Source organism: Mauremys mutica, chromosome 1 (assembly GCF_020497125.1).
Source record: "Mauremys mutica isolate MM-2020 ecotype Southern chromosome 1, ASM2049712v1, whole genome shotgun sequence".
Classification (NCBI taxonomy): Eukaryota; Metazoa; Chordata; order Testudines; family Geoemydidae; genus Mauremys; species Mauremys mutica.
Genome location: NC_059072.1, coordinates 291,682,372 through 291,705,856, shown reverse-complemented (window position 1 = coordinate 291,705,856; position 23,485 = coordinate 291,682,372). Strand labels below are relative to the sequence as shown.

Genomic DNA, 23,485 nt, shown 5'->3' with positions numbered 1-23,485 from the left:
TACAGAGCAGAGTTCTCTCTACCTCATGCAGTGACTCATATCTAACTTTGCTGGGCAATGAAACAGATGTGTGGTTGAGTGGACTTTGAACAGTGCAGCAGCAAGAGATAGCAACAGCAGGAGGTCATCTTTAATTTAAAAGATTCATATCTTTAATATGAAATGGTGGCTTTTTAGGAAGAGGGGTGAGAAAGAGGATGAAATGTATTCCAATCCTGTTCATGCTACTACAGTTATAAATGATTGAAGGAGGGAATATGATTTCCTTTTAGTAAAAGTGGTGGCACTACCACCCATTTGTGTTCACCAGTGAAGTATATAACTTGCTTGTACATGTCCTACAGCAGTGGTTCTCAAACTTTTGTACTGGTGACCCCTTTCACATAGCAAGCCTCTGAGTGCGATCCCCCTTATAAAATAAAAACATATTTTTATATATTTAATACCATTATAAATGCTGGAGGCAAAGCAGGGTTTGGGGTAGAGGCTGACAGCTCATGACCCCCCATGTAATAACCTTGTGACCCCCCTGAGGGATCCCAACCCCCAGTTTGAGAACCCCTGCCCTACAGGGTCACAGAGCTCTTAGTTGTTTTGTTGTGCTCAGTACAACATCAGCCTGGACACCATACAAAATCAGTAACCTTGCTGAAAGAAACAGTACAAAAATGCAGCAATGACCTACACAACTTTTGACACGCGTATTACCGTGAATAAGAGGTGGTCAGACCTGTGAGTGAAAACCTCAGCATTGCAGTGTACAGCCTCAGTGATCTCACAATTTTTCATTAAAGAGGAGAGTAAAAATTAAAGTTCAAGATAAAAAAAATCTATTAAAATCTCTCCTGGTCAATAGTTTAAGAGAGCATCATATACTATTTCACCCCTCAGTCCAGAAGGACTGATGCATCCAGAGTGTAAGTACAAACTTCATTAATATTTTGAGCTGTAAACTTCTGAGTCCTCTGCCCCAATAGCTTAGAGTGTTTTGCTCTTTCTACAGTTTTCTTCTAGAAATTGCTTTAGTACAGTTTTACAAGAAACATAATTTGCTCAAGTTGTGCCCCAATCACCCTGCAACACAGACAACAAAACAAATTATTTTCTACCCCAACTCTTATCCAACTATATATTTTGAAGGCAGAAACCAAATTGGTGGAAAATTACATCTTACATTGGATTTCATGCTTATCACAATTTTTCACTATCTTTCTTTCTATCTATCTGATCAAATCTTTTCACATCTTGCAGAAATCCGAAGTTAGAAAAGAATAGTTCGGCCAGAGAGAGAAAGATATAATGTCTATGAAGACAAGACATATTATAAAAGTAGACTTAGCCAGTTGAGTGCTTAAGATAAAGAAGACACAATAATCCAGTTTCCTCCCTGGAGTAACATCACTGGAGTAAGTGGTACATCAGGAATTATTTTGTCCACTTTAGACCTCCCTGGCCTGTGCCCCTTCTTAAATGAAATTAGAAAAGGAGGATAAAGTTTATTCTTATTGTTTTTGTTGATTGTTATTTCAATATTATAATATTACCAATGACATTGGAGTCTCAAGTGCTAGGCACTGTACAAACACATAGTAAGAGGCGGCCCTGCCCCAGCAAGTTTATAATATAAGCAAAAGAGACAGAGGAGAAACAGAGGCACAGAGACATGCCCAAGGCCACCCAACAAGTTAGCAGCAGATCCAGGAATAGAAGCCAATGTGCTAAACTCTGAATTCAGTTTTCTCTTCATGAGGTCACACTGCCTCTCTAATTGCCTGGCTTAACTTAACCATTCCAAGAGCTAATATATTTTTGGAGATTTATATTCTTCCCTAATATTTAAGGGGGCACAGAACTCTTACTGAAGTCAGTGAGAGAGTCAGGCCTGAAAAATCAGACACTCAAATAGCATTACCTTGTGGATAAAGATTCCAGAGGCTTAGAAAAACACACAACCGAGCAATCCTCCACCCCCACATTTTTACAAAAAAACCCATCTCTATTTTTCACTGAAGTGTCATATTTAGCAAACGTCTCTGACCAGCTCTAATGAATCTCATTCATTTACATCATCTTTTGTTACAGTCACACTATATGTTGACCCTTGTACGATGAAGGTTGTGAGAGATGCAAGAAGATTGCTGAGCATAAGTGCTTTGTTACCTACAACTCAATCAAGTGCAGTAACCTGAGCAGAGAGGGTACTGCAGACTGGTTTGCTGGGGGAAGAAAAAAAAAAGAAAAAAAAAAGCCCAGATTACAGGATGAAGCAATGAAAGGCTGACAGTGAGATATATTGTTTTCTGAGAACTTATGGACACATTGCTATGTCACTGGCTGACCTCACGGCTGCCCCTGATATTAATTTCTTCTAAGTACAGCTCTTAAACATGCTCCAGTAAGTCACAAGTCCTAGCTTTAATAAAAGAAAATCCTAAAAAAGTCTGTAAGCTGGTGTGCAGATTCACCAGCAAAGGAGGGAAAATAAAGTCCCAGCTACGTATAAGGAATTTCAAGTCCCTGTCTTCAACCAATGTCCTGAAACAAAAAGCAATCAACTCAATTCAAAATACTAGCTACTAACCACCCATGGCTTTCTCCTCTTCTTTCAATCAGAAGGAGAGGAAATATCTGACCTGTTTGTTAGCCTTGCCTTGCCTGGCTACTATGGAGACCCAGGCAGGCTCTACTATGGAGAGATCCAGACTCAGGGCCGGCTCAAGACCCCAGCACGTCAAGCGCGCGCTTGGGGCGGCGTGCCGCTGGAGGGCAGCAGGTGGCTCCAGTGGACCTCCCACAGACATGCCTGCGGAGGGTCCGCTGGTCCCGCGGCTTCGGTGGACCTCCCGCAGGCATGCCTACGGATGCTCCACCGAAGCCGCGGGACCAGCGGACCCTCCGCAGGCACGTCTGCGGGAGGTCCACCGGAGCCGCGGGACCGGTGACCGCCAGAGCGCCCCCTGCGGCGTGCCGCCCTCCTTCGGGCGGCGCAATTCCTAGAGCTGCCCCTGTCCAGACTAGGACTTTTTTTTGACCCTGTGTCTTTTCTCTCTGCTTTCCCCGCAGAAAGCTTTAATCCTGGTTTCCTATATGTGCTTGCGCCTAATCTTATGCCCTGTGACTACAGCTCTCATGTTTAAAGGGCCCAAGGGTGTACCATGCACACTGTCACATGGCAGTTATTCTCCAAATTTTCACTTTGGTATCTACACCTCATCAGCAACTCCCAGTATGTCTATGTTCCCTCACAATGACCAAAGTTCAATTCAGTGCAGGCATGGGCATTTGTATATATATCTCTGAAGATGAGCTGAGGAAATGCTGAGTGCTGACTGCTAGTGCTTTAGTTCTCTGGGTGTCTTCAAGCAGCACTCAGGAACTTGCAGGATTTTAGCTCTCTATGCTGTTGACCTCAAATTAACGGAAACAGTAATATACATAGGGCACAGTCTGAACTTATAGTGATGTGCAGAGTACAGACAGCCAACTAGCACAGGCATAAATAGCAGTGCAGACAGTGTGGCACTGCTTAGGCAAGTGGAGAAGAGTAGAGTGCCCTATACACCTTACACAGCTCTCTACACACCCAAGCAGTGACTCTCCTGTCTACACTGGCATTTATAGCAATGTCACTATCCACTACCTTCTGGCTGCCAGAGCCTTTCCATTCTGCAGTAAAAAAAATGCTGGCAGCAAGGAAAGGTTTTTCGGGGGGTTAGAGAGGAGGGACGGGGAAGGCAGAAGGGAAAGTCTCCGGCAACTCCCCACTGCCGGAGCCTTTTCCTGCTGTCTTCCCCCTCCTGGAGCCAATTGTAGCCACAAACCAAGAGCACTGACATAGGCTGGTTTTCACTGCAGTGTGTCATTCCATATACCCTATACTCTGTCACAAGTATAGACAAGGCCATAGATAGCTCTATATGTATGTTAACATAGCTGATTCTGCTCTCATTGAGATCAGTGGCAAAATCCCATCAATTTCAATGGTCCCACAATGCATCTGAGAATAATAGTTTCCCCCTATGAGAGTTATATATTGTGTGCATCTCTGTTTCATGAGACGAGGTGAAGCCAGGATTGATACCTGTCTGATTTAATGCCTATCTACCCATATCTGGGTGAGAACAGATGAGTGTTAAAAAAGATATGTTACACTTTGAACAGATTATACTGAACTTCTTTCTTAAGTCTTTCCTGACAAGCCACTAATAATTAGCAGTTTTATTTGACAGCTTTTCTATTGTTAGGTAAGGCTGAATGACAATCAGCCACAAAAGAGTTTGATTAGTTTATCATTAACTATGTCTTTGTTTAGCAGATGTTTTCCAAGTACTCTACCATAGTGCTCTGCTTAATTTGTCACCATATAATGTGAAGAGGGAAACTTCTGTTCTTACAAGCTATTGCTAAATTCTTTCTATATTTTGCAGCATTTTTCATAGTACTGGAGATACAGTTAGAAAAATCTATAAAGTAAACTGGTTTGGGTATGTCAAATTTTCAAGCTGAGATACAGATACTCATCTGTAAAGTTTGCTGGAAAGGTCATTTGCAATAACTAAAGTGCTTAGGCAGAAGCAGGGAGAGGGTGTGCAGATAGCATAAAATAGAATCTTTCTAAAGAATCCATATGCGCATTAATTATACATCAGACACAACAGGCAGTGCATTTCAGGGCAATTACAGCACTCCTTAGATGGTGTTATAATGCACAAGAATAAGGCAAATTACTGTCACAATTGTGAAACCATAGGGTTTAGTAGTTTGCCACTATGTGGGAAAAAGCCACACAATCAACAACTTCAAAGGCCAGGACAGATACTTTATGCCACAGTATATCATATCACCTAAAGAACAGGAATCCATGATGATCAATATATCTAGAGAAGCATTTGAAAAATAATTTTATCTAGTTAAAAGAGTCTTTAAAGATATTTTACAGTAAGTAAGCTTACTTGAAAAGTGCCAAAGTGCTGGAGAAAGCTGCTGAAAACTGCTGTCTTATCCTCAGAACAAGTACTGCACAAATATCAGTGATGGAGTTACCCTCTTCCCTCCCAGCCAGCATTCCAAGGGACATCATTCCAGCCATGGAGGCTGGACAGAGACAGGGCTTGTCTTCACTGCAATTAACTCAAGATATAACTCAAGTGTTGCTGCAGACCCAAGTCCCATCCATACACATAAACCCTTAACATGAGTGTGGTGATGGTTTCAACTAGAGTTGACTGGCCCATCAGAGGGGATTGGCTAGTGTTTCAGCTAACATAACTCAACAGCAGCTAATTCAATTGTTCTGTGTTGTTAATATAATCAATCTGTGCATCTCCAGTTATTTCACAGTATGACTGCTCTTTTTTGAGCTAGGCTAACTTGAAAGGAGTTAGCACCAGTGTTGGAAACTCAAGTTAATTCTGCAGCAAAGACAGAGGACAGAATCTTCCAAAAAGGAAGACAGAGTATGAACAATGTGACAGTTGTTTTGGTGATAATGCAGATTTGTTTATTAGGATCTAGAATGAGACCACCAATTTAAGCTACTCAAAAACCTCTAGACAATACTGAGCTATAATTGTACCCTATGGAGGGCAACCATTGTGCTGAATTAAAGGGGCCCACATTTGTTCCAGTTCAGAAAGGAACTCCACAGGTAGAGTATTCAGGCAATAAGTGACACCCCTCCGCCCCGTTCCCAAAACATAGCCACCTCTCTACAGAAACTAGAGTGGAGAAAGAGGGCCTGGATGCAGGGAGGTGTTGATGAAAGGGCTATTCATGCTTCTCTTAAATTTACGACAAGTTATGGCTCAGTTAAAGATTGTAAAACATTGATATTGGTACAAATCCTTTACACACTGCAGAAGGGGCATATCACCATAGTTAGGAGGTGAGTGCAGAATGAGTCAGCATAGCAAAACTAGGGGTATATCTACGCCAGGGGTCGGCAACCTCTGGCACGTGGCTCGCCAGAGTAAGCACCCTGGCGGGCTGGGCCAGTTTGTTTACCTGCCGCATCGGCAGGTTCGGCTGATCGCAGCTCCCACTGGCCGTGCTTTGCCATCCCAGGCCAATGGGGGCAGCGGGAAGCAGTGCAGGCTGAGGGATGTGCTGGCCGCGGTTTCCCGCCACCCCCATTGGCCTGGGATGGCAAACCGCAGCCAGTAGGAGCCGTGGTTGGCCGAACCTGCCAACATGGCAGGTAAACAAACTGGCCCGGCCCGCAAGACGCGTGCCAGAGGTTGCCAACCCCTGGTCTACACTGAAGCATGGAGGTATGATTCCCAACATGTGTAGACAGACTCCCACTAACTCAGCTTGAGCTAGCATGCTAAAAATAGCAGCATGGACATTGTGGCACAGGTGGCAGCTCAGGCTAGTTGCCCAAGTCCAAGTTTGCCTGACACTCTGGGTCCAAGCTCAGGCAGCTGGCTCGAGCCACTGCCAGGGCCACCACAGCCACTCTGTGGTTTTTAGTGTGCTTGCTTGAGCTGAGCTAGCACGAGTCTATCTGCTCACGCTGGGAGTCACACCTCCCAGGTGCAGTGTAGACATGCCCTAGCAGAGACAGAGTCTGACTCCCTCCATAAAAAGTGCCAGACCTCTGAAGAGATGCCATCTGTACCACCCAGTGCCCATAACTTCTGCAGACTCCTCTACATTTCAGATCACAGGTCCTGCCTCCAAGGGGAGCTACAAATCTGTCTTCCCTTGTTAACTTTTTAATACCTGTGAACAAGGAATTGTTCAATACCTAATTTCACTCTGTATGCTCTTCCTCTTTTACTACACTATACAAAGCGGTTTTGCAAACATTACCTCATCTATTTTGTTATTTTAAAAATATCATGGACAGTGGCCTGACAATTTTGTTTGCAGTTTTTCAGCCACAGAAGTACTATACAGTGTCCGTTCTCACTACCTGAACAGACTGATTAAAAATAATGCACTTAGATTTGCTATTACAATTTTCAGCCATAGCAATTTTTTTGCAGCCGAATCATAATACCCTAAGAGAATGCTGCTATAATTAGTCAAGACTTCCAAACTACATCTGAGCAACTGGAAAAAACGGAATTATTTCTTTACACTAACGTTAGCCATGATGCAATGTGTGTTATGCAATGATATCTGATAGTCAGGAAAATTAAAACTACAGTGTGTAATTCCTAAATAACACATTTATAAGTTCTAATCTTATTTACAGTTCATTTACGAAAAACTATTCCTATAATATGAACAAAACGAGGTGGGTGAGGTAATATTACCCACCTTGTGTCTCTCTCATATCCTAGGACCATCAAGGCTACAACAACACTGCAATCATATAGTATAAAGCATTTACAGATGCTTTATTTCCTCTTCCACAGGAAAAAAAGAAAGATATCTTACTGGTATTAACAGTGATCATATAGTTGAACAGTTTTTACACACTCTTCAGAAAAAGATACATTATTTGCAAATAGTAGCAAAGTAGAAGTGTGGACATAAATATTATATGCACACATTTTACTGCCATAAAAAAATCTACTTGTAAAAAATCAAGATTTGGGGCCAGATATTCTTTTGATTTTCAGTCCTTTAACACAACTCAGAAAGTGTAAATGGGGTGGACTCTGACGACAAACTGATAGCAGGGAGTTCACCTGGCCAAGGGATGCTCCTTGTTGGCACATCTGGGTCAGATCTGAACACTGTGCCTCTATCCTCACCTCCCTGCAAGTGTATAGGGCAGGGGTAGGCAACCTATGGCATGGGTGCCGAAGGCGGCATGCAATCTGATTTTCAGTGGCACTCACAGTGCCTGGGTCCTGGCCACCGGTCTCGGGGACTCTGCATTTTATTTAATTTTAAAAGAAGCTTCTTAAAAATTTAAAAAACCTTATTTACTTTACATAAAACAATAGCTTAGTTATATATTATAGACTTATAGGAAGAGACCTTCTAAGAACCTTAAAATGTATTACTGGCATGCAAAACCTTAAATTAGAGTGAATGAATGAAGACTGGGCACACCACTTCTGAAAGGTTGCCAACCCCTGGTATAGGGTGTCCTGGGGGCAGGGAGAAAGAGTCATGAAGGAATATAGAGCTCTGCCAGGGCAATCCTCCATTGGATTATGGTCCATTAAAGAACTCTATTTCAAAGGTGGATCTTAAAGTTGCCTAGATAGGAAATAACCTATCATTGGAACTGGGACTGGTCCCAAGAATGGCTGTTTCTCCTGTACCAAGCAAAGCTCCTCAGTTATTAAATGATGAATTCATTCATTCAGTTTGATCATTCAATGCTTTGAGTATCTTTTTGTAGTAGATCACCTGTTATGATGCTCTGCTACAAGATGCCTCAGATAAAGAATGCCACTAAAATTTAACTCTCATTTCAGTGAGACTCAGGCTCCTAAGTCCCCAAGATGCTTTTCAACATGGACTTAGGGCCTTTTGAAAATTTTACCCAAATTTACTAATATTTGTTGAAGTTTTCAAATATGACAGTGATGGGTGCCTTCCCAGTACATACACAGACACAATTGGATTGCATCAGTGAAGTGAGAGCAGAATTAGTCCTGTGATATGAAAATTTCACTGCCATTTCAATCCAAGTTTTCATCAAACTCCTTTCTCTGTAAGTTGTATATGCAGGGCTGCCCAGAGGATTCAGGGGGCCTGGGGCAAAGCGGAGGAGCTGCAGCGCTTGTACTCATCCGGAGGTGGTCCAGGTCTTCGGCGGCATTTCGGCGGCAGGGTGCCCTTCAGTCGCTCTGCATCTTCGGCAGCACTGAAGGGCCCCCCCACTGCCGAAATGCCGCCAAAGACCCGGACCGTCATCAGGCCGGGGCCCGGGGCAAATTGCCCCACTTGCCCCCCCCCTCCCCCGGGCGGCCCTGTGTATATGTTTATGAAATATTCCTTGACAAATCATTTCCTGTTAAGAAACTGAAGTGACAAATATGAGTGGATTAGCGGGGATATCATTTTTGCCGAGTCCAGTATATTCTTAGCTCACTGTGAGGATTCTTTGACTGAGAACACAAAGGAAGAAAGGAACATGTACTCTCCAGTCCCTTGCTGTCACTTTGTTATCACAGACGATGAAGCTCTGTAAAGGATAAATATTGCTGTATGATCTGACTCTTTAATCATTACTTTGTAAATGAAACAGCTTTGAAGTTTTATTTGAGGACACAGCCAACAGTCTCTGCTTCTGGGCTATTCCCTTCCCTCCGCTTCCCTCCTCCCCTTTAACTAGATAAATGTTTTTTAGTCTTTCAAATCACTGAGTATAACAAAACTCCTGAGGATCATAAGCTAAGTCAGGAGGACATTTCCAACACAGGAATGGTTACTCTAGGACATATGAGGGAGTACATGATGTGTTCGGTATCACTTTGTACTGCACTTGAGGGCCTTAATAACCCTTCCAGCAATGTTGTACCAACTGCTAATCAATAGCAATTATTTTCCTCACCATAGAGAAAAGGTTTAGACAACCCCTTGAGTGCCTTATCCTGATGCAATAACGATACATTTTTGACACAAATGAAAAAAATGGTATATCCACCACAGGTAGAGTATTCAGGCACCTAGTGACATCCCGCTCTCCTCCCCTGCCCTCTTCCTCCCTTTCCATATGTTGGATGATTAAAGGGAATCAAATAGCTGTTCACAAATACTGTAAATTAAAAGAAGGCTGTCAAGTTAAAAAATATGTATGTCAACAAACTTTAGTTGTTACTAACAACCTATGTCCCCAACCTGCAATTGGATCAGTGATAGCTGAGGCACTCATGGAGAGCCCTATTGGTTTCAACAGTGCTCCAAGCACCCCTCTGGGTCTCTCTATGCAGATTTGATAGCAGGACTGGGGAATCTGTTTACTAAAGCAGAAAATCATTTTTAAAATGGGGTTACTTTTTACTATTTACTTTCATATTGCACTCAGCTAGGACAGTGAATCTAAACTGACATGTTTCTAGTTAGAGAGACAAGGTGGGTGAGGTTATATCTTTTAGTGGAACAATTTCTGTTGATGAAAGAAACAAGCTTTCTAGCTCACACAGAGCTCTTTTTCAGACTGCAAACACCACAACTCTATTTAGTGTCACTGCCTGCTTCTCTCATACAATAATTTTCAGATTGCATATATGCCTAGGGGTTATTTAAAAGGAGATAACATTTTACTGAAAGTTTTTACACACACACACACACACACACACACACACACACACACACACACACACACGGAAAATCAGGGGTCGGCAACCTCTGGTACGCGGCTCGCCAGGGTAAGCACCTTGGTGGCCTGGGCAAGTTGGTTTACTTGCGCGTCAGCAGGTTCGGTCGATCTCAGCTGCCACTGACCATAGTTCACCATCCCAGGCCAATGGGGGTGGTGGGAAGCCGCGGCCAGAACATCTCTCGCCGGCGCCACTTCCTGCCACCCCCCATTGGCCGGGTACGGCGAACCATGGCCAGTGGGAGCCACGATCGGCCGAACCTGCCGACTCAGCAGGTAAACAAACTGGCCCGGCACGCCAGGGTGCTTACCCTGGCGAGCCACCTGCCAGGGGTTGATGACCCCTGCACTAAAGTAAATTATAAACATTTTGGAGTAATTAATTTCAAGGCAAAAATGGACACTTATCTAATACAAACTAGTCTTAAAGTACTAGGAATGTCTGTTTCATAGCTATTATATTCAATCCTGTCCCATTGCTATTACATTCAATCATATATGTTAAAATTAATGGGTAAATCCTGGCCCAGTTGAAGTTAATGGCAAAACCCACACTGATTTCACTAGAACCAGGATTTCACACTATATTTTTTAAAATGTTTAATTAACACTTCTAAGACTAGCACCGTTCATGTTCATAGATAGCAAGATGCCATCATAGAGGAATAAGGTAGAGTATACGATTACTACTTTTATAGAAGAAAACAATGTAGGACATTTCACAAAGATGCTATGTTTCAAAGAGTTTAGAATTAGAGAACTGACATAATGAAAAAGGTGTAAATATATATTCTTTCTACAGTGGGTTTGTCAATAATATATAAGAACTTGCTTTACATTGCTTTTTCCAAGTTAACTATGGTGACATATCACTTAAATGACTCTTTTGGAAAACCTATTTTGTGTAACCATGAGTTAAGAGCTGATTACATAAACAATCACGTTACATTATCAGTATTGTGGAAGTTACCAAGTCAGTGTCATATTCTTTTACTCTCAGTGCAACACCATCATGGGACAGTCTAAAGCAGTTTACTCCAAACAGTTTAATCAAAAGCAAAGAAACAGTGGCGATAACAGACCTCTGTCCCCTGTCCATTCATGAACAGTTCTGCCAAAGTGTTCCCTGCATCATTACCCTTTCCTGGCTCTCACAACAAATAAGTCCATCACTGTTATTACTGTCCTTACTCATGACATCTCTTACTCGTTGGAATCCATAGCTGCTATAAAGGAGTACTTTTTACAGCTGTTTGAAACTGCCCTCCATTCTTACATTGTTCTGGAGAAGTTCTACAATTAACTATGGACACTGAAGAATTTAGATATGGCCCAGTAAGTGCAGCTTGGTGGAACCTGGAACACTTTAGAGTACAGATGCCTCTGTTATTAATGAACATTTATTTCTTTAAACATTTATTTCCCTAAAAAGGGACAATCTGACTCTATGCAGGCACACCTTGGCAAGGCCTCAATTCAGCAAAGCACATAAGTACATGTTTCAATCTAATCCCATTTAGCAAAGTACTTAAACACATGCTTCAGTACTATTAAAATTAATAGACCTTAATGGATTTTATATAGAACAGGGGTCAGCAACCTCTGGCATGCGGCTTGCCAGGGTAAGCACCCTGGTGGGGCGGGACAGTTTGTTTACCTGCTGCATCGGCAGGTTTGGCAGACCACGGCTCCCACTGGCCACGGTTCGCCGTCCCAGGTGAATGGGGGCAGCGGGAAGTGCCGCGGGCCGAGGGGCGTGCTGGCCGCAGCTTCCCGCCACCCCCATTGGCCTGGGACAGCGAACCGTGGCCAGTGGGAGCCACGATCATCCAAACCTGCCAATACAGCAGGTAAACAATGCAGCAGGGTGCTTCCCTGGCGAGCCACATGCCAGAGGTTGCCGACCCCTGATATAGAACTTCTCATCCACAGATCTCAAAGCTCTTCATAAAGGAGGTATGAGACTCATTGTCCCCACTTTAGAGAGAGGAAAACTCACATACAGCGTGGTGCCATATCTTGCCCACAGCAGGCAACGTCAGAGCTGGAAATAGAACCCCAGCTTCCTAAGTACCCATGTAATGTTCTATCCAATGAGCCCCTCTACCTTACTTAATTTAAATCTTGCATTCACATACTTTGCACAATAGAGATGTCTGGGTGAAGTGGGACTAGAGAGAAGTGAAACTAGCTGGGAAATTTCCATTGAATTGACATTCATAGGGAATTTAAAAAAACGGCTTGCATTTGTGTTTTCCATTTTCTGACCAGTGCTAAAGAGAAGACAGAACATGACTTCTTTATAGTTTCTCTGTACTATTGTCCCATTGCCCCTAATTTGGATATTATGGCAAAAAAAAAAATTTAAAAGTTGCACCAACAGGTGCTTGTTAGATGCTGGCATGTCCCCAGCCCACAAAGGACCCACTCCCCTACCCAGAGTCTCTTTGTAGGCACAGTTTGGATTTCTCAAACATAGGTAAACACTAAAACAGTTCCTCAGCCCACCCTGGTCTACAGCTCTCAGGGATTTTCCCCTTTGCCTCTCCCAGTTCCTCCTGCTGCATGGCCTACGGCAGGAATCTTCTGTGCTCTATTAACTGACATTGCCTCTCAGGGCTTTCTTCTTGAAGGCACTTTTTCTTCAGCAGGTTGCCCCATCTCACCTCCCAGGAGACAACAAGGACAACTCCTCCTCCTCCTTCCTGACACTCCAGTTCTTTATAGTCCTGGGTGATGTCCTGCCTTCTTAATTGAGCACACTGAGAGCATCTGTTTTAGCACGGAAGCCCTGGACCTGCTTCACTTAAAGGGGCCAGCCACCAGAGCTCTAATGTGAATCTGCACCCAGAACTGGAAGAAAACCAAGAGCTGTCAGTAGAACTGACAAGTTTGTCCATTACTTTTTCCACTCTCTCTTCAGCCCCTATTCCCATAAAGGTAACTACATCAGGTTTCATTTCTCCACCAAAGTGTTCCTTTTTGTACCCTACACTGAGTGATCTTTAGCCATTGTAACTTTTACAGCAACATGGGATTCAATTATTATCTTGAAATTATCATCTAATAAGCCAAAATAGCAATGCTTCTCTTTTCAGAGACTAGCATTGAAATGCTAGCAAATATTCTGTATAGGACTTTAGCACCTCTTGCATCCCTATTCTCAATCCTTCTTTTGAATGAAAAAGTGAATACAAAAATAGCAAGAACATCCTTCAGTGGATTTCAAGGAGAAGGTTTTTAATCTAAAATTTGAGGCTGAGAGATAATGGGATACAAATTACATGCAATTCAATGAAAACCCTTACGGGTACTTCTTACACTTGCTCTGTTCAGCATATTATTATGCTTCTATTTATATTCAGCAACTGAGATTGAACAAAAGCCATACATCTTCTTCCCCCCCCACCGACCCTCCCCACAAAAAAAAATGTGTAGGGTATTAGACTAGGAAAATGACAATTTGGAACCTTATACAACTTTTAAATAAAATATTCAGAAACGTTTCAAAACTCAACTTTTTATGAAAAGTGGATTGAATAAATTATAAAGACAAGCAGTTCTTTCCCTCTGGATTAGATGAGCTCTTATAGGCTTGTTTATTGAATTACATCCATTGTATTATTCTCAACAATTTCTTTAGTGAGTTGACATTGTTAGGATGGTTTGGTGGACTAACAGAGGAACAGGAGAAAAATCCCTATAAAACAATGACCTTCTTATTAAGCAGCAATTACCCCCTAATTTAGCCTATCATTTTAAATGGCATCAACCATTTAATGTATTATTATACCATGAGAACTCTCATGGATGACACAGGAATTGGGTATTACACAAACATTTGACTTGCTAATCGTTGTGTGAGCTTGTATGGCATACATTAATTATTTAAATTTAAAAATAATCAATAGTGAGATTAAACCTAACACTTTGCTCATTAGTGGTGTTTTGCCCTAGGTCTATGTTACAATTCCACTCAATATGAATTGAATACTCAACTAAATATTGATTGCTGTCTAGGTGCAAGGATCACAATCCTCTTTCATTTGCTATTCATTTTCAAACAGAATGTGGTTCTGACCATTAATATATATGTACTTGGTGCTTTAATATAGCAAAATTTCCAAAAATTGAAAAAAAAATATGAACAAAATCGAGTGGGAGGTTAATATTTAAACACAAAGCCATGAATGGGATATAAGAATTGTTTAAGAATGTTTTATTAGAAGCTATGAAAAAACACAAATCCACAGTCATGAAAGAAAACTACTTTGGTTTAAAAAATGAAAAACAAAATCTGGTTAAGAGGGGAGGCGAAGAAAACTTTTGTCATACCAAAAGTACTGTTTATTTTGCAGTAGGAACTGTGATGTTGCACTCTATACGATTTTATGAAAATATGCTAATGAATATGAATATAATGGAATATGCTTCATGCAAAAGGTCTCTTGTAAGGTATCAATACAAAGCTTATAATCTACTGAGTGTGGCCATCCTATTTGCATAAAGGTATCACTCTTGTATCTGAAACTAGAAATATAAAATATAACTCTGAGGGTCTATTGTAATTATGCAAAGAGTGGGCCATTACTGGTGGTTTGGAATCCTGATGACTCCCATTAACCAGGAAAATTGTCTGTAAATGGCTCTGTTTACCTGTAAGTCTTCCTGTATACCTGTGTGCTGGCAAGTGGGTAATGAAGTCTTACAGTGACATTTGATCATATCACCTGAACTGGAATCCATCTTTAACCTGGTGCTTTTCCACTGAGAAGGAGGGGAGGGAACCCAGAGAGGGACAAAGGATTCCCACCTTATGCAAAATATATATAAGTGGGTGAAACAGAACAAAGGGGGCGGCCATCATGAGAAATCCCCTAGCTATCACCTAAGCTGGAACAAGGGCTGTACCAGGGGAAAGGATTGTGCCCAGACAATGAAGGCATCCAGTCTGTGAAAGAAACTTATTGAAACAGCTCTGAAGGTGAGATTTTATCTGTATTCAGTTTTATTACTGTACTAGGCTTAGACTTGCATGTTTTGTTTTATTTTATTTTATTTTGCTTGGTAATTCACTTTGTTCTGTCTGCTATGACTTGGAACCACTTAAATCCTACTTTCTGTATTTAATAAAATCACTTTTTACGTATTAATTAACTCAGAGCATGTATTAATACCTGGGGGGGGCAAACAACTGTGCATATCTCTCTATCAGTGTTATAGAGGGTGAACAATTTATGAGTTTAAGTTGTATAAGCTTTATACAGGGTAAAATGGATTCATTTGGGGTTTGTACCCCATCAGGAGTTGGGCATCTGAGTGTTAAAGGCAGGAACACTTCTTAAGTTGCTTTCATTTAAGTCTGCAGCTTGGGGGCACATGGTTCAGACCCTGGGTCTGTGTTGGAGCAGACTGGCGTGTCTGGCTCAACAAGATGGGGTGCTGGAGTCCCAAGCTGGCAGGGAAAGCAGGAGCTGAAGTAGTCTTGGCACATCAGTTGGCAGCCCCAAGGGGGTTTCTGTGATGCAACCCATCACAGGAACAAAGCACTTAGAGAAAAGAGATTTTAAAAGCACAGTCTACCCTCATCTATTTTACCTAAAGGTTTAGCATCCCCCGATGATAACTGAGGCAAGCCTAACTTCTCCAGACACCCCCAGCAGGGCACTGTGTCCAAGTCTGGTTCTCCCAAATGATTCCCAACACCACTCTCTTGAGAGAATGTTATTTTTAAACCTGCAATAGTTCTATTGACTCCTATATTTACATGCCTTATTCCTTCCGAGCTTTGTCTCTTCACACACTCTTAAGTGTTTGCAGAAGGGTGGATTATGTTTGAACCATTCTTTTCTATTCTTCTTGTTTTTCCTTGCCCCCTATTAAACTAAACAAACACATTCCTCTAGTAAACATCCCAACAACCAGATCAACAGACACGATCCAGAAAATATTGCAGAACAGGTCCATATCCATCATACATGCATTTTAATACAGCCAAATGCAAGGTCCTACATTCAGAAACAAAAGAGGTAGGCCACCCGTAGAAGAGGGGAGACTGTATCCTAGTAAAGAGCAACACTGAAAAGGATTTAGGGTCATGTCATAGGTAACCATATGAATACGAGTTCACACTGTGATGCTAAATGAGCAAAACACAATCCTTAGATGAAAAAGTAGAGGAATATCAAGTAGGAGCTGGAAGCACTAGTGAGTCCGTTACTATAATACTGTGTCCTCTTTTGATGTAAACCCTTTAAAAAAGATGTTGCCAAATTGGAAAGGGTTTGGCAAAGAAATACTAGAGTGATTGGAGGTCTGGAAAACCTGCCTATAGTGACAGATTTAAGAAGCTCAATCTATTTAGTTTATCCATGAGAAGATTAAAAAGTGACTTGATTCTGGTCTAACATGTACCCGACATGGGGAAGAGATTTCTGACAGTACACAGCTCGGCAATCTATCAGAAAAAGGCATAGGAAGATCCAACAGTTGGAAGCTGAAGCTATGCAAATTAAGACTGGAAATAAGGCAAAAATTTAACAGTAAGGGTTATTAATCATTGTAACTAGTTCCATGGTGATGGGATGGCTAATCCATCACTTAAAGTGTTTAAATCAAGATCAGATAAAATTCTAAAAGGCATGCTTTAGCATGAATAGGAGATGTGGTCTTGATGCAGACATTATTAGGTGAAATTCTATGACCTATATTGTGCAGGTCAAACAAACTGATCATAATGTTCCCTTCTAGCCCGTCAATCTATGACTATTCTATTGCTGAAATAGAAACCGGTTTCTACGCTTCATAGCTGGACATGTGTGCAAACGCACACACTCAGTGTTTAGTAACAGTAAAGTGGTTACCTATGGAGGAAGTTAGATTGTAAACATAATATATGGGTATTTCTGATGGCTCGATGTAAGAGTTTTATAATTTCAATGAAGTACTTAGGAAGGACTTTTTGTATTAAAACAAAGATGAGGGAGGGGAATGCTGTTAGTAAATGGAGAATTGAGTACTTAACACTTTTGTTTCAGTTTACAGGTCGATTTTAATTTTGTATTACGGATTACAGAGAAATCAGTCAATAAGACAATTGCACAGAAAACACCTGAAGGCAGTAAAAAAACCCCCTCTTATTATTTAATTTAAAGTCTCAACGCAAATTCTAACAATGAAAAAAAACATAAACTGATCTAAACCATGCAAAATATTGAGGTTTTCCCTGCTACCATAGACATCGAGTCCCCATTGCAATCAAAAACTCATACACCACATATATTCTTATGATTGGAAAACGGATACAAAAAATGATCCTAGAATTCTATGACAGTCAAGTGAGTGGGGAGAAGGCACGTTATTATGGTGAAAAATATGTATTGCAGAAACTCATTCCTTAGGTGCTCTACAGTCTTCCTTTTAAAAAGTGCCAACAAAATCTTGTAGACATCACAGAAACTGATAAACTAGCCATTTACATCTGCCAGTTATGCTTATTACTTTGAAATCACACTCATTGCAGCAGCAGTCATCAGACATTTCAATTACATCACTCTGACAGGAACTGTTACTTGACAGTTGTTTGCTGCTCTGTGCCCTTTCTGTACCCCCTGGGTTTCCAGGGCGTCACTTCAGAGCACAGGCTACAGCCGCTCACCACCAGTATGCACGCTGTCACTCACACCTCTTCTACTTCCCCCCGGCAAGAGGACAGGAGTGATGTTCTCTGCTAAGTCTCAGTAACTGTTCCAAACCAAATTAACGACAGCAAACACTTCTGGATTTCTTAAACAAATAAGGCTTTTCATAGCAAAGGAGCGACAAGACACAAAATGCACAGAAAATGAAATATCTGATTAAATCAGTGATTAATACTACTAACTTTAATGCTTATTCCTGTTTCCTCCTTTATGTTTTTCCTTCTCCTCAGAAACCAAAACTTAAACATTAACATTCATTAGGCTATTTACAAAATGTTTAAAGCCCAGTGATTTACCTGCACAGAGAATGTTTGTATTCCAGTCTAGACAAGATACAATAATACTAGGTCCATCAATTAATCATAGTCAATTAATACTAGGGCTGTCAATTAATCGTATAACTCACGTATAACTCACGTGATAAACTCAAAAAAATAATCACAATTAGAAAAATTAATCACAATCAATCACAGTTTTAATCGCATTGTTAAATAATAGAATACCAATTGAAATTTATTAAATATTTTTGATGTTTTTCTACATTTTCAGATATTTTATTTCAATTTACAACACAGAATACAAAGTGTATAGTGCTCACTTTATATTATTTTATAGCAAATATTTGCACTGTAAAAATGATAAACAAAAGAAATAGTATTTTTCAATTCACCTCATACAAGTACTGTAGTGCGATCTCCTTATTGTGAAAGTGCAACTTACAAATGTAGATTTTTTTGTTACATAACTGCATTCAAAAACAAAACAATGTAAAACTTCAGAGCCTACAAGTTCACTCAGCCCTAGATACGAGCCTATATTTATTTTATACATTTGCAATGCATTATCACCCTGATATCATGGTAGCATACGCACACACATATTTACTAAGCAACATTCTTCCAAAAGGATATTTTTCATCCCTCCATTCTGCTGTTTTCTAAAAGGATAGCTGTTGTCACTTGTTTGATTGTTAAAGGAAAGCATTGTTGGACATTCTGTAGTTATATTTAAGGAAGGAAGGCTTCTGCAAAAAACAAATCTTGAATCACATCCTACAGGCAGCGAGACTTGTGCCCATACTGATCTCAGGTGGTAGGGAATTCTACACTCAAGGACCTACCACTGAAAAAGCTTGATCTTGGCTCCTTTGAGGTTCATTTTGGCTTCTTTCAGTTTCACTGTCCCTGTTGTTCAGGTAAAAAGGTGGTCTTAGGGTAGGTCTATACTTACCCGCCGGGTCGACACATAGAGTTCGACTTCTCGGAGTTCGAACTATCGCATCTAATCTAGACGCGATAGTTCGAACTCCGAACGCGCTCCCGTCGACTCCGGAACTCCACCACCGCGAACGGCGGTGGCGGAGTCGACGGGGGAGCCGCGGACTTCGATCCCGCGGCGTCTGGACAGGTAGGCAGTTCGAACTAAGGTAGTTCGACGCCCCCCCTAGTGTAGACCAGGCCTTTGAGAAAGCTAGGCTCTAGTCTATCTATGGCTTTAAATATTAGCATCAGGACCTTGGAAATTATCTGATACTGGATGGAGAGCCAATGGAGTGTCTTCTGTCTACACTGCCTAATTGTTGTGAACAGACATATGTTTTTAAGGCAGCTTTTGCAGTGTCTCAGTGCAGTAAAGTAGCTTGGAAGTGACAAAGACCTGAAACTGAGTGGCTGAGTCAACTTCTGATAAGAAGGGTGGCAAACGATCACAAGCCAAAGAAGGGAAAAAATGAATTTCTGGCCACTGCCACTATTACGGATGATAAAAGCCAATTGCAACTAAAAGATCCTGAGTATCTCCTTGACAACTAGAGAACAGATATTATCAATGGAAAGAAAGGTCTTGAAATTTTCCCCTATTTCTAACAATATCACTTCAGTTTTATCTCAGTTGCACTTGAACTGCTGCTTTTCAGCCAGTTACTGAACCTAGCAGTTGCTCTACATACTTAAATAATGGAACATTGTTATATTGAGAGTAGCTCAGAGAGGGGGAATAAAAATAAATAGGGCCTGAGAAACTGAATCATTGAAAGGATTAATTGTAAATTCCTCATTTCCAAGTACCCATGAGTACTTCAATTCTGATAACGTGTTCCATCTACATACATGGAAGCTCCACAGATGAAGGAGGAGCAGACTAATGGAGTCCAGATAATCTGGGTAGATCAGAAGGGAGAGTTCTGCCATAAAATAAAAACTCCTCAAGAAGCCAAATTTTGTCACCCAGTTGCAGCAGTGCAGTCTCATTCACTTAGGAATGTTAAATGTTTGGAAGAAAGAAAAAAAAAGAGAGAGTAGAATGTTCCCCAAATATGCCTAGTTTGTCTAAATGATGACTATGAAGGAGATCAGGGGGAAGGAATACAAATACTCAAAAGGTACAAGATGCAAAGGCCAGATTCCAATACCCTTACTTAGACAGAGTACACCTTTACTCTACAAATAGTTTCACTAAAGTCAAAGGAACTATTTGAGAGAGAAGATACTTACTCAACATCAGTAGGGATAGCACATTCTGGACTTCAGGAGGGAGAGGAATTTTTAGAGTGGCTTGGAGAAGTATAATTATAGCTTAGAGGATGAAACTGAGCAAAAGAAAATGTTGGCAGAATATAAGAAAACATTGCGCACAAGTGAGTTATGTTATATAGCAGAATAATTTCCATAACAAGGTGGCGTAAGCCCTAATACTATTTTCTGTTTAACAAACTATCAGGACTTTGCTATGGTCTCTGAATAAATGATACCCTGCCTTTATAAAGCAGTTTGAGAACTAAGGATGAAACACTTTATAAATAATATTTTAGGTCCAGATTCTGAAAATTTTACTAATGTTGAGTAAGTAGCACCTTACTCCATGACCAGCTTCACTGAGAATAATGGGACTGTCTAAGGAATAAGGTGCTATTCAACACAAATAAGGGATCAGACTCTTGTACTTATTTCTGTATTTATTTATTAATTATATTATATTATTATTTTATTATTATTAACATTGCATTTAGTGGGACTAGTCACAGTGTGGTATTACACAATTTGGGCAAGTATGGCCCCACAGCAACAAAGTGTGGTGGTGGTGATAGTTGACAGAATATACACACTTCACCTCTCTCTCTTAAAGACTTTCCTATCCCGTATAACGCCTTGGGTTGTAACAAAAAATATTTTATTTAAATAAACAAACAAGCAAACAAAAACACGAAAACTTGAAAACTGCAAGAATATGCCAGCTAATTGAAAAAATGGTGACAAAAGACCATAATTTGCATATATATATATATATTTTTAAAAAGCACCTGGGGGAAAAAATACATCACCACGTTGCATAGAAATGAACATGTAAATTTCCACCCCAGAGGCACTACCGTTCACCCCTAGCAAGTTATGTAGATTCTGAACAACTGCATTGTATGGTCTGATATTCTATAGGAAACAAGTTATTACCAAGGCAACCACAGCAAAATGTGGTGTTTATGGTATTTCAGCTATGAAACTTAAGTATTTGCTAAAAAAATTCTCTACACTTACCAACCTATTATTAGACTACACTTTAAGGGAAAAATTTATTTTTTCCCTCTGACTCCCACCAGCACTTTGCCCTAGATTGTATAAATGCAAGATGATGGTTTGTATGAAGAAAAAACAGGGATTTAAATACACTGTAAAAAGGGGAAAATGCTTATGGAATATCAATAAAGAGAAAACATATTTCTATCCAAGCAGAATAAAAAAAAAACCCACATAGCAACATTCAGCAGAATCTCATAGTTTGTGTAGCATTCTTAATTAGACTATTAGAAGCACTTTGGCTTGGATTCTGAAACCCTTATCCTTATTGAGAAACACGGTACTTCATAAATAACTGCAATAATTTCAATGGGGCTACTCACCGAATAATGTGCACAATCCACATAAATGTGGCAGAATCTAGCCATTAATGCCTATCAATAGTGAAAAAAAATACTGTTTGTATTATTACTATTTTAATCTTTGTTCAAGACCCACCAATATTTTAATTTTGCTTGATAGGCAAGCCAGAGGGCCTGAATTCCTCACTGAATGGTTTCTACAAAACAGATGAGTTGCATGTAACATGGAGTATGAAACCCCCAGAAAGACTGGTCAAAACAATTAATATTCTCAAGGGAAAAACCTTAAGGAATATTGATTATTTTGCCATAAGCTCACTCCTTTTCAATTTTCCATTCTTATATGGCATGAAATCCTTAGAGAGATGGAACTATAGAAATACGAATTCAGTTCTATAGCATAGGTATCAGAAAGCATTACTATGGGTAATTAAAATAAAAACAAATAAGTTTGATAGGTGAAATGTTCAGTTAAAGGCATTATTATCATTATAAAATGTCTATTTATTTCTTCATGTTCATTTTGCATTGTTTAGTTTCTTCTTGTCTTAAAGAATACTTACTACCTTCTAATCACTTATTTCGTGCACTTTAAAAAAAAACAACACTTCACTAAATAATTAGCTTGCAAAATTACTTGTAAAAAGTATTTCTAAATCATGCAATGATTTGATTAAACTGTTTTAAAAATGTCTGGTGAATTAAAGATATCACTGAAGACTTTCACTTATGAAGCAATATAAGATGGGATAACTGTTATCAAGTTTAAATTACAACAACATATAGCTGTATTTCCTTAAGAGAAAAAAATAAAATGATTCACTATGGATATAGTACCAGACACATTTTTGATAGTCAATCTTATAAAATTAAAGGCAATACATGCTTCACCTGATTCCATATTTTATCTAGGCTTTACCTAGCTTTTCCTAAATCTGATTTATGAACATGTCCCCGAACAAAGGAGTAAAAATTGACTGCCTTACAATCAGCATTTTAATTTATAACAGTCAGGGTTTGTCTAAACTTACAGTGCTGCAGCAGAGCAGCTGCACTGGAGCAGCTGTGCCAGTGTATCACTTAGGCCTGGTCTACACTAAGGGGGTGGGTCGAACTAGGGTACGCAAGTTCAGCTACACGAATAGCGTAGCTGAACTCAAAGTACCCTAGTTCGACTGACTTACCCATCCAGACGTGGCGGGGTCGAACTCCGCGGCTCCAAGGTCGACTCCACCACCGCCGTTTGCGGTGGTGGAGTTCCGGAGTCGACCGGAGCGCGCGGGGAGTGCGAACTATCGCGTCTTGATTAGACGCGATAGTTCGAACTCCGAGAAGTCGAACTCACCGCGTTGACCCGGACGGTGAGTATAGACCTACCCTTAGTGAAGCCACTTCCTATGACAACAGGAGAGCTTCACCCCCATATTCCACCTCCCTGAAAGGTGGTAGTGATGTCAAAGGGAGAAGCCCTCCTATCAACATAGTGCTGTCTATGGCGTGAGGTCAATATAACTACATTGCTCAGGGATGTAGTTATACTGACATATGTTTGTAGTACTGTATAGACCAGAGCTCAGAACTGGTGATATTTTTTTTTATTCTTTCTGTCCCAGAATGCCAAATGAAGCAAGGTTAAAGCAAAGAACGAAAAGCAACAACAACCAACCAAACAACAAACAAATA

The 23,485-nt window shown here is 40.5% G+C and overlaps 1 protein-coding gene across 3 annotated transcripts in view; it reads right to left on the bottom strand.

Moving 5' to 3' along the window:
* The window catches only part of PCDH9 (protocadherin 9), a 904,685-nt gene that overhangs the window by 258,896 nt on the left and 622,304 nt on the right, over nucleotides 1-23,485 (bottom strand). The gene's annotated exons all lie outside the window — the stretch shown is intronic.